This window comes from Cervus elaphus, chromosome 23, assembly GCF_910594005.1.
Source record: "Cervus elaphus chromosome 23, mCerEla1.1, whole genome shotgun sequence".
Classification (NCBI taxonomy): Eukaryota; Metazoa; Chordata; class Mammalia; order Artiodactyla; family Cervidae; genus Cervus; species Cervus elaphus.
Window position 1 is genome coordinate 40041487 of NC_057837.1, and position 13142 is coordinate 40054628.

General features: G+C 44.8%; 1 protein-coding gene across 5 annotated transcripts in view; it reads right to left on the reverse strand.

The window, feature by feature from the left end:
* Nucleotides 1-13142, reverse strand: part of RALGAPA2 (Ral GTPase activating protein catalytic subunit alpha 2) — a 271302-nt gene that overhangs the window by 133816 nt on the left and 124344 nt on the right. The gene's annotated exons all lie outside the window — the stretch shown is intronic.

A 13142-nucleotide genomic window follows, 5' to 3' on the forward strand; every position in this document is an offset into this window, starting at 1 on the left:
ACTAATGGCACCTAATCATGTGAGAACCTACATCATCATCAAGGTAGAAGTTATTCCCATGAGTGGACCACGTTGTTTAGTTGCTCAGTCATGTCTCTTTTGCGACCCCACAGACTGTAGCCCACTGGACTCCTCTGTCTATGGGATTTCGTAGGCAGGAATCCTGGAGTGGGTTGCCATTTCCTTCTCCAGGGGATATTCCCAACTCAGGGATGGAACCTGTATCTCCTGCATTGGCAGGCAGATCTTCTTTACTGCCTGAAGATACCAGGGAAGCCCCAGGGAGTGAACCACGCACATGTACGTAGGTATTAGACAGGCAGCCACACTGTTTCCAGGTTCCCTGTTTGTCCTGTCTCAGGAATGCCTCAGCTAGAAATAGACGCTCCTCATGACAGTGAATCAGTCCAACCAGTCCATCCTAAAGGAAATTAGTCCTGAATATTCACTGGAAGGGCTGATGTTGAAGCTGAAACTCCAATACTTTGGCCACTTGATGAAAAGAACTGACTCATTTGAAAAGACCCTGATGCTGGGAAAGATTGAAGGCGGGAGGAGAAAGGGACAACAGAGGATGAGATGGTTAGATGGCATCACTGACTCAATGGACATGAGTTTGAGTAAACTCTTGGAGTTGTTGATGGACAGGGAGGCCTTGCGTGCTGCAGTCCATGGGGTCGCAAAGAGTCAGACACAACTGAGTGACTGAACTGAACATAATACTGAAAAGAAATTCTTAGAGAAAACTATAAGCTGAACACACTCAGGTGCCGCCCAAGGCCATGGCCAATATGCAGGGCAGGTATAACTGTCCACAACAGTTCCTCACCCTCATGCAAAGACCCAGATTAGGCTCCAACGCACACGCCTGTTCTCAGAAAGAAGTACCGAAATCCACGGCGGGGAAGATTCACTGAGTCTGCGTGACAGGGTATTTAGTGTTCCTTGGGACCACAAAACCTTAGAGAAGGAAGATCTGAAAGGTCATCATTCGACCTTTCCATTTTATACACAGTGAGTAAGAGGTCAATCAAGGCCAGAAAGAGACCAAGGTGTGGACACAAACTCAAGCATCAGAAGAGAAACTGTGACTTCGGGGTCAATGAGGACCCCCTGGACATCCGGGAGCAGAGAGCCTCGAATGCACAGCACCACGCTGAGGGCAACACTTTCAAGAGCAAAGTATTCTCTCACCTCATTCACTCTGCTTAAGAATGCAAATATATTTTTAAAGCTATACTTTCAAGTGAAGTCAACAAGTGGCTGCCGTGGCTTAAAAATGTGCTTCCGGAATGTATACACTAGACACGCAGCCCTGATGCCCATGGAGGTGCGATCACAGGGGAAACCTTCTCTAAGCAATGACCCCAAGGGGCAGGGGGCAGCCCTGTACAGTTGAGAGAGAGGCCCAGATCATCGGGACCCACTGTGGATTAGCCAGCCCTCCACAGGGACCCAGGGAAGGAAGCAACAGTTGACACATAGGCTTTGGGTCTTCACAGAAGCACCATCTTGCACACGCTCACCCAAGACTAGAGTTAAAAAAAAAAAAGGTATTTTATTTTAACGTCTTATTACTAAAAGGTTCTCTTTTGCTAACATCTCTCAAGCCCACAAATACCTACCAAAAGATATTTTTCCACAGAAGAACAAAAGAGAACTGTTGTTTATTGTTTCTTTATAAAACAATGTTCTCTCTGAACTGTGTTCCAGTAAATAGCATTAATAGCTGAACAATCTGCAATTACCACCCTGCCACTTATTGTTATGCGTTAAAAAGAAATCAACACACAAAAAGAGATTAATCCCCACAAGGAGAGCACTTCCTTCCAGAAACAAAACTTCCATTTACAATGCTCTTCTTGACATTGTTTCCTTGTATCCAAGGTCGATCCTGATGGACCATAACTCACAATCATGATTTTAAAATCTCTTATATTAAAAAAAAAAAAAATCCCTCCCTTCCAAACGTAGTTGAAGCAGCCTCCTCGCCCAAGTAACTGTTTAGTACTTGAAATGGGAGAAGCCATCTCATTTCTTCTCTGCCTAAAGGAAACATGTGAATTTTCTCAAGAATCTTCTTCGAGTTCTAAATGTTTAAAGAAGAACTTGTAGGTCAATAGGCAATATTCCGGTCACACGGAAGCCTTTCTGCTATCTGGCACTGGGGTTTCATTGTGCTCACCTTTCCAAGGCCCCTAAGACAGCCGCTAGGACCCTACTTCATGGGACAAGAACCTCAAGCCAGACGAGCCTGTGTGGTCACAGATGCAAGGAAACAGAGATCCACATGCAAGGTCAGGGCTCAAGCCCCACAGTGGATGCCCCTTTCCTTAGGCTGCCTGTGTGGTGGCCAGGCCACGTGGCCCAGGACAGATACCCTAGAGTGTGAGAGGCTGCAAATCCCAAATGGGTCACCGTGCCTGGTGTGAACCGGACACTGGTGTGAACCGGACACCGGGCTGGGAAGTCCCCCGGCCTGATCTCTTACCAGACAGGGCTCTGGACCTCTGAAGAAAGCCACCATCTGTGCCCATGGGCTGACCTGCCACCACAAAGGCTGTGCTCTGCTCACCTTCCCCCTGTTGGCTCCCCCAGTGACCTGCGTGGGGGAACAGAGCCCCCCTGAGCCCCTCCCCACTGCATTCACACCTACAGCTGCCCCAGACTCTGGAGCACAGGTTCAGGAGCTGTGGCACACGGGCATAGTTGCTCTGAGGCAGGTGGGATCTTCCTGGACCAGGGATTAAACCTGTGTCTTCTATGTTAGGCAGATTCTTTATCACTGAGCCACCAGGGAAGCCCTTATTTTACAAGCTGAACCATAGGAACTGTACCTCCCTCTTTTTTGGAAAAAGTCCCATGTTGGCAATTTCCATACAGTTCACCTAAAACACCTGCCTCCCCTGCTTCAGTCTCCCTGGTTAAACCTTCACGTGTTTTCCGGTCCTTGGTTAAGCTGGGAGCTTCCTTTCATCCTCTGATGGCTGCCGAAATGCACGGGTTAATTCACAGGGCCTGGCCCCTCCCCTGCCCTGGCGTCCTTGCACAGCTTCTCTTTGCTGACTCTCCGGGTTGTAAAGTCTTTGCTGGAGTCCTAGGCGCCGCAGAGTGTGACATCCCTGGCCTCTACTCACTAGATGCCAGCATGCCCCACTCCCCACTGTGACAACCAGACCGTCTCCAGACACACCCAAGATCCCCAGAGCTCCCCCATGGCTCAGGAATCCCTGTTCTCCTGTCAACGGGGGCGAGCTTGCCACCAAAGAAGGTCAATGCCTGCTCTGAAACTGACGAAGCGAAAAGCTCAACCAGAAGGTCCAGCTCAGGGGCCACTGTCACCTGCTCCTCCCCAGGATGCACGTGGGTTCAGGGAGCTCTCCTGTGACTCCTTTGATGCTCTATCAACTGGCACATTGATGGAGTGTCCACTCTCCTTGAGAGCCTGCTAAGGAAGATTCTGGCGACTTGGGCTTCAAAAGACCATGGACCTTCCAGAGAGATGCCTTGAGGTAAAAGAACGTTTTCTCTGCTGGAAACTGCAGGCAAGCTCATACACTGCATGGTGAGCGTATTCAGTAGGAATACAAGCTTTTAATTTTCCACATATATTGAGTTGCTGTATTGCATTTTTATTTACTGTATGTCATGCAGACGCTTATTAGACCCTGATGTCTAAACAGATGTAATTAGTATCATTCACTGGTAGCATGTATTTGAAAGTCTTGACATTTTCAGCCCAGGAAGGGAAGTCCAGCAAAAGCACAGTGTTAGCCTCTCAGGTGGACCGTTCCTCTCAGGACCACCCCCTAGGCGATCACCTTACACCTTTTGAAGCCGTGGAACAACTTGGCAGCACACGTGTCACCCTCATCATTCCAGCCTCCACCATCTGTTACCTTTCACATAGTTCTACTTTCCTTAGTTAGGTGTCAGGGGGCTTGGACTGCAGCTTAATGAAAATAATGACTGGCTTTACAGCTGAAAAGAGAAAGAAAAAGCCCTGCAGTCTGTTGTTCTGGTGCAGTCATCTATCTTAAGTCTCCATGGCCATTGAGAAGCTGAACCAAGTTATAATAGAATGTTCTTTGATGAAACCTGACTAATCTATGGCTTGTCCATTCTCATGAAACCTTATGGGAAACACTCAGGAACCAGTGGATACTACCTAAACTAAGACTGACTCTGTGCTACAGACATTTCATCATTTGGGGTCTGGACAACAAGCACACAGTAGGAATTATTATTAACTTAAGGATACACAGCAGGAGATGACTAACACACACCAACTATCCTTGTAAATATTTACCCTTCCATCAAACCTAAACCTTGAAAGTTTCATTTATTGCTACAGCAAACCCTTTTTTCAGTAAAATACCACTCAATTTGACTAATGTAAATTCAAGCTAATGGGAATTATATTTTTAGAAAAATAGACGTTTGCTTTTAAGCATCTCATTACTTTCAAAAACACACAGTAACAAAATGGGCTAAGGCAACACAAAATAACTGAGACTTTCAGAAGTTCTAGCTTAATAACTGTAAATAAATCTACAGTCAGCTTGAATTCCGGCAGGATTAGAGAACACCTTCTCTCATGTGGAGAGAAAATGTGCCTGGAAGTCTTTCCCGTACATTTCTACTTCCCAGCAGGTGAGAATTCTTTGGGAGCATCCCTGGGTGTACCCTCTGACACATCCACTGAGTCTGCCCTGGTGCTGCAATGTCCATGGGAAGGAGGGGGGGGTCCCATCCTGCCCTGCTCCCACTTTTTCTCAATTCATCACCTTGCTTTCCCAAACCAATGCTTGCTTTGAGAAAAAAAAAAAAATGAACACAGTGCCAGGAGATCCTGCCTTCTTGGGGCACTTAGCATTCAGCCCTACACCCCACTGGGCCACAATATTCCACACACAAAACATACAACATACATGCACACAAGTATATAAATACACAGGGCTTCCCTTGGTGGCTCAGTGGTAAAGAATCTGCCTGCCAATGCAGGAGACACAGGTTCGATCCCTGAAAAGGGAAGATCCCCTGGAGAAGGAAATGGTAATACACTCCAGTATTCTTACAGGGATAATCCCATGGACAGAGGAGCCTGGTGGGCTATAGTCCATGGGGTCGCTAAAGAGATGGAAACGATTTAGTGAATAAAACAGCAACAACAAACAACATAAATACACACACAGACATGTATACACACATATAAATAAACTCACACACGCACATAAATCCTCGCCCAGTTCTGTGCCTCTTGTCATGGCCCTCCTGGCCATGGTCCACCCCACACAACCACCGAGCCTCAAGCTTCCTAATGCACTTGTGCTCAACTCCCCATTATCCATGGGACAAACTCGGATCTAAACAAGGCTCTCTCCAGTGCTGCCCGCATCCACGTCCACATGTCATGTCCACGCACCCATCAGGCACTAGATCAAAACCACCCTGGTTGTTGCTCCTTCAACGTGGCCTGAGAAACCCCATCCTGCTTCTTGTCCTCCCACCATCCTTGCAAGTCCTGCTGGATGCCCACTGCCCCATGAGCTGCTTCCAAACCAGCCGACATCTAGGGGTGTTCAGCATGGTTCCATCTCTGCAGTGTGGGCATTGCTCAGGCAGCCCTTTTCACAAGAGGATGGATGTTACAGACACTCATTGTCTGTGGTCTCATACCACCAGATACACCCTCAGAACTGCGCTGGTCTTTACTATGGTGGGGAAAAGTGCTCAATGGGAAAAGGTCATTGAAGCTTTTACTATATTGAGGAAAGGACAATGTGGCCCTAATAATAAACTGTCTAACAATAAATCAGAGGACCAAGTAAGGCTCAAGGAAGGGCCTCTGAGGTCCCCGGGGCCCCCTCATCCACTTGACCACCTGTGGTGGGGCAAGGTCCCTGAGGCCGGTGGGGGACAGAGCTCAATCGAGCGCCCAGGTCTGAGAGTTCCCAGTACGAGGCTTGTCATCCATTAAAGTCAAATGCTGAATATATTCTAAAGCCATCTGAAATCCTGGAGTCTTGGAATATACATTTTCCCATTCTTAAAAACCTTAGGAAGAAGGCCTGCAATTCATCTTATTTCATTTATTGCAACAAACCTACAATTTTAAAAAATTGTTTTCTGATGAAGCTTTTAAGATAGGCTTCTAAAGTTTCTCTACTGACACACATCAAGATTATTTAACCTTCCCAACATTAGCTGGACCTTTAAATTTATAAATATGCACTTTATCCTGCCAGCACCAAATTAAAATCCCATGAATTCAAACTTGGGTAACAATCACTCCCTGTATAGATTAAGAACTTTAGAGATGTATTAGAAGTATTTCCTTGGAGAGGAGATAAGGTAAGTCTCCAATCTGACATGTTAATTCTTCACTTTTTCTAAAACTGAACATTCACTTATGTTTTGCTGTAAATATATTTATAAATTTATGTATAGCACACATACACGGTTCTAGTTATGTCTAAATTTCCAGCAAAGAACGATTCTTTGTCTGAGAAAAGGTGATGCAATTATTACATATTGCTGCATGATACAGGCTGTCTGGGGTTATTAGAAGAAGCAGGTATGGCCAATTTACAAGTGTCACCCCCGCACCTTGCTTTCAGGGCTCACTGCTGAGCCTCATGCTCAGCGAGGGGCCCCTTGGGATCTCCTTACAAATGACTGTTTATTATTATATTATTCCATCATGTATCTCATGAGAGGAGGTTGTAACATCCGTTAAGAAAATCAGGAATTGTTGTGACTTCTATGATAGAATATTCCTCTGTACCTGATGTTTTAAAACTATGTTTCCTTTAGCACTGGTAGAGAAAAGATGCACTAAAATGTGTATGGAAGTGAAAGCAAAAATGTTCCTAAAACAAGTTAAATACTCTTGGCTACAAAACAAATTAGCCGGGGCGAGGGGGCGGGAGAAAGAAATGCTCCCAGTGCTTTTAGCACCTGAAACATCGAGCCGCCTGGATCCCACACCACTGGTGCCTCCCAGGACATCACTGGGGGAGCCAGGTTCTTACAAACGAAAGATTTCCTGTGCTGAGTCTGAGACAGGAGGGGTTTCTATCAGGGCATTAGAGGGCTCATAGACTGGCTAGAGGACCCAGGCGGCAACCCTGCCCAGCCAGGCACCCAGCCTGGGGTGTGGCCCCGGCAGGGTCTTGGCTGCCAGCTATGCAGCGGCTGGAGCAATGCAGGCCGCCCCACCTGCCGTCTAGAACCACACGGGGCCCCTGCTGGGCTGGAACACGGCTGGATGTCAACTGGCCGCCAGGGTGTCCAGCTCTCTGGCATCGATCCCACAGCGGGCACATGCTGCTGGGGGTCAGGAGTGCCTGGAAAGGAAGCCAGTGGCCAGGACACATGAGAGACATCCAGGTCACAAGGTCCCTGGACACGTCATTCCTCGTATCTGACCCACCGCAGGTGAAGTCATTGTTTCTCACTCGGCTCAGTTCAGTCGCTCAGTCGTGCCCGAATCTTTGCAACCCCGAGGACTGCAGCACGCCAGGCCACCCTGTCCATCACTAACTCCCGGAGCTTACTCAAACTCATGTCCATTGAGTCGGTGATGCCATCCAACCACCTCATCCTCTGTCATCCACTTCTCCTCCCGCCTTCGATCTTTCCCAGCATCAGGGTCTTTCCCAATGAATCGGTTCTTCGCATCAGGTGGCCAAAGTATTGGAGTTTCAGCTTCAGCATCAGTCTTTCCAATGAACACCCAGGACTGATCTCCTTTAGGATGGACTGGTTAGATCTCCTTGCAGTCCAAGGGACTCTCAAGAGTCTTCTCCAACACCACAGTTCAAAAGCATCAATTCTTCGGCTCTCAGCTTTCTTTATAGTCCAACTCTCACAACCATACTACATTCTGAAATTCCAGGATGCCTAGTAACAGGTTTTAATCAAATGGTTATGTTCCAAACTAAGAGACTATATGGAGGGAAAAAAAAAACCAACACCCCAAGACATCGGAAAAATAAAATGGGCTCATTTGGCCAAGGGACTGCCCTGCCTTCCTCGGCATCCTCGGTGTCACCACGAGGGTCTGTGCTCACCAAGCACAGTGGCGGCCTCAAACTGAGTGTGTTCCTCTGTCTACACCCTCAAAGTCTCCCAGGGGCCCCCTCAGGGAGGCACTACAATCATATGCAGGTCAGGGGGCCGAGGTGTAAGGAGGTCTATCACTTGTCTACTCAGAAGGATGCTGGGCCTGGAGCACAGAAGGCTGGGAGCCCAGGCTCCTAACTGTCACCCCTTAGACTGCATCCTGACTTCACGTATCGAGGGTCCGGAGCTGCAGCAGACTTTGCTAAACCCATTTCCCCACCTGGGAGCAGCCTCGTGCTTTTTGGTTTGTTACCAAATATGATAACACGACTTCCCTGGTGACTCAGTGGTAAAGAATCTGCCGGCAAATGCAGGTCTGATCCCTGGCTCAGGAAGATCCCCCGGAGGAGGGCATGGAGACCCATTCTAGTATTGTTGCCTGGAGAACCCCACGGACAAAGGAGCCTGGTGGGCTATGGTAGATGGGTTCGCAAAGAGTCGGACACAACTGAAGCGACTGAGCACACATGCACAACAATGCAACATCATAGATGAAAACGACAAAGACCCTCATTTCCCAAAATTTTTATATGCAAATTTGCAACCATAATTGCACTGATGTAAGCTCCACATTTAAAGGCGAATTTAACTTTGATGTATTTAACAGACAAATTGCATTAAGACCTTCAATCTGTAAGTCATTGTTAAAAAATAGTTTACTTAAATTTTAAGCAAAGAAAACTTTCCAGTCTTTGATATATGTTCTTAGAAACATAAAAATAACATTCCTTTCCTCAACTGTCCTTTTCCATTTCACACATATTGATCTGTCCATATGTTTTAAATAATGATGAAATTAATAGGAACTGTTTTTAATAAATCCAAACCCTAGCTCCTTTCATGTCCACATATTCAGAGGGGGAGACTGAGGTAAAAAAGCTGCTTAAGTATTAGGACAAACGAAGCAGAACCGGGAACAGCTTTGGAAGAGAAGCTGGTGAGGAGCCGGGTGGGAGCAAGGGAGGGTATCGCAGGCGGGGATGGGAGGAGGGGCCCAAGGGAGGAGGACTCTGAGTTGGGGGCAGGACTGAGGACAAAGCCCAGGTGAGACACAACAGGAGGAGGGACGTGGCTGAGGCCTGTTTGTTTGCCCGACGTGTGCGGTGTTGAATCCACGGGAGAGACAGACCCTGCAGAATAAGCCAGGCTTCCCGAGAGCTCTCATAGCCCTTCTCATGTGTGGCGCTGGGCAAATGCCCTCAATATCTTTTGAGCCTTAGCTATTTATACAGCGGGTCATGATATTTGTCTAACTGAACGGCAGAGAAGAATCGATGGACAACATCACAAGTTCCCAGCCCCGGGTCTGGCACTGCGGTGGTGCAGAGATGGCGACCCTCCCCCTCCCCAGCCCAGACACAGAGCAATAGGCCGGAGGGAAGCCAGCAAGAAGACCCCCTGCACAACCAGTCCAGGCAGTCCCGAGAGCCTTCCTGAATCTTACTCATAATTTATAGTTATTTTTGAAAGTCTTTACCATCTTAATTATTTTCTAAATCAGCAACAGGATCCATTTTTTCTTAAAAAATTCATAGTCAAGGAAAAACAAAGCTACTTCAAAGCATTTTCTCCATCACACCAATAAACCATAAACTCCCGCTATACACATCTTACTGTAGGACATGTCACTCGATAAGGCCATGGTTTTATCTATGAAACTGTTGAGTAACTGGTCCAAACAATATTAAAAGCAGTTGGTTTGGAATGTGCTACATTTTGAATTCAAGCTGTTTGGTATATGTATTCCGATTACTTTTTTAGAATACAGAAATGACTGTATTTGTTTATGTAACTAATTTGTTATTATATTAGATGAAATTGCTACTTTATATGACTGTAACACAGAACATCATCAGAGATATTTTATAACTTTTTTTTTTTTTTTAACAAAAAGAAATCTTCCATTACTGTAAGTGCTCTTATGTTTGAAAAAAAGAACTTTTAACATTTTAGATCTTATTTCTAATTCCACACTTTCTAAGTCACTACTGACATGGTTTTGCTACTCTCCGATCTGAGAAAGCATCTGTAACTTGGGCCAGGCCATAGCACCAAGCTCCTCAGGGAACTGGGTCTCCCGGGAACTTTCAAGGCTCTGTTTGGCCAGTGAACCACCATCGTGCAGACAAGAGTGCCACCCAGAGGCGAGAGGAAGAAATTCATCTCGGATTTTATTTGGAAGACAAAACTAATCTGTCAAAAATTTTAAAATGATTAGCTAGTACTTATTTCATTAAAACAAAGGAATAAAAAAAAAATTAAAAAAAAGAATAAAAAAAAAAAACAAAGGAATATTTTTTTACAAGGTTCTCTCTGAAAGAAAGAAGATGTCTAGTCCCAGGCTATATAAAAGCGTAGCACTTTGAAAACTCTTATAAGACAGGAAGAGTCATGAGATGGTCCAAGTCACAGGTGCACAGTTTGTCAATTAAGACATTGAATTTCACTGTGTTCTTTATAGTACATGCTTTCTTTGCTTTTTATAATTAATATAACATGTGTTTCCAGAAGTCATAGAAGTTCTGGAGCAACCACCATGATCTATTTAGACATGTGGACCAAAAGTTAAACTAATTACCGGAGGCATTTCTTACTTAAATGAGAAAAGTTTCTTTCATTAGAAAGCCTTCTGCATAATTTACTTCTGGCAAAGGAATAAAGTTTATTTAGAGTAATTCTGTTTGGCAGACAGTCATCACTTCTCAAACATATACCAATAATTGTTAAGGTTACAGCAAAATAGTCAATTCTATGAAACATAAAAACATGAGCTTCTAATGGTCAAAACAAAAGGCTGATTATAAAATAGAGATTTATGATATCCCTGTTCTCTCTTAGAAGTCTGGATGGTGGGATTACTACTAGCAGTGGGCCATCATTTAAGATTTATGTATTTTAAAATGAACTACAAAAGATCAAACTTAACCAAAAATAAGGCATACATTAAAGTGTTAAAATTTTACATATAAACTTTGAAACCTTTTTTCTACTCTGCAAAATCCCATTTTTGAAATAATGTTAGGGGTTCTCAAATGTTATAATATACAGATCTCATCTCATTTTACTGTTTCATTTTTATTCCAACATGCTTTAAAATAGGAAGGACTCTAAACACACCTATTTACATGACTTTCTGGAAAACTCATTCTAGAAATACTCAGTGTTTACAGCTGACTTCAAATTTATTTGTATTAAATTCTACAAAGAATTCTACAGAGATTGTACAGCTGATTATTATTCCCAGGTAGATGTTTTTCCTGCAAAGCTTAGCAAAATGCTGCTTTAAGGTACAGAGTTGTTAACTGCACCTTCCTCTCTTGGTTCTGTCACTGAGGGATCTCATTAATATATGTGAGTTAATTTTCTTTCCTATTTTTACCCTTAATCTTCCACATGCCCTGAGGTGCATCATTCTATAAAACATGCTTTCATCTGCAATGATGGCTGCAACGTATCTCAGCAAGGAGTACAAACAAGACTACTCACACATCCCTACTTCTACATGCACCTAAGTCCAACCTGCTCTACAGATGTCCACTGCACGCTGCTGGAAATGTAGTGAATATGACAGAGACAACACAGTAGGACAGTATGGCTATTACTTCAGGGGAAAAGCTCAATGACTAAAGCTCGAAGAGTTTAAGTTAAGTTAGTTAGTTCAGTGTTAGTCGCTCAGTTGTGCCTGACTCTTTGCCACCCCATGGACTGCAGCCCACCAGGCTCCTCTGTTCATGAGATTTTCCAGGAAAGGATACTGGAGTGGGTTGCCATTTCCTTCTCCAGGGGATCTTCCCAACCCAGGGATCGAACCCAGGTCTCCTGCACTGCAGGCAGACTCTTTACCAACTGAGCTACAAGGGAAGCCCAGCAGGGAATATTTCACAAGGGTTTTAAACAGGGCACAAGGCCAGGCTGGCAAATTTGGAGAATGACTTCTCACATGTATCAAAAGGTTTGTGTGTCTGCATCATATATTCAAAGCATCAACTAAAGACAAAAAGAATGGCTACTCGGGAGTTCACAAATGACTCAAGTTCACTGATAAGTATTATCAATTTAAAGGGTAAATTCTGAAACATTCCCAAACCTATAATCAGTCAAGAGGAAGTGAAGTAAAAGTCGCTCAGTCATGTCTGACTGTTTGCAACCCCATGGACCACACAGTCCATGGAATCCTCTAGACCAGAATACTGGAGTGGGTAGCCTATTCCTTCTCCAGTGGATCTTCCTGACCCAGGAACTGAACCGGGGTCTCCTGCATTGCAGGCGGATTCTTTATCAACTGAGCCATCAGGGAAACCCAGTCAAGCTATCAGTCAAGAGGACCTGGTGCTAAAATTAAATGCCTTCACATTTTCTTAAACTCTTCCCTTTCCTTTTTCCCACCTCCAATGCTACCATCTGATTTCTTGCCATTAAACAAAAAAAAACAAAACCTATATTTGTTTAATGACTTCCTCCTTAATCTCCAGGCCCAATGTCCTACTCTATCCTAGTACTGTCACATTTCTAAACCCATCCTCCAAGTAAAGTCCAGGACAATCTCAAGCTTCACAAACCAATCATGTCACTTGCCTGCTTGATATTCAGATAGTAAGTTGAGTCAGTGGTCCCACCCCCTTCCCTGTCTTCTGCCCACAAGCAGGGGGCTTCTAGAAGAAGGAAGGCCAGAGGCTACAGGCTGGTGACTGTCGGTGGCTCCTATGGCCCTTCTGTTTCAACTTAACCACCAATCACATTTCTTTAAGAGAAATTACTTCCCCTTCAAGAGATGTCAGAAACCATGATTTAAGGTGAGGTCATTCTCGAGAATATCCTAACTCCTTAAACAGTAGCTTTCAAACATTTTTAAATGACCAAAGTCATTTTCTTCATAACCCAATATCTAATGTAGAACCCCAGCAAAAAGATGAGTGAGATGAGTATTTCTGAGGCTGGCAACAGGCAGAGATTAGATCACACAGAACTGGACAGGCCACAGAGTAAAATTCAAATTCGGTTGGTGAAATGTAGAG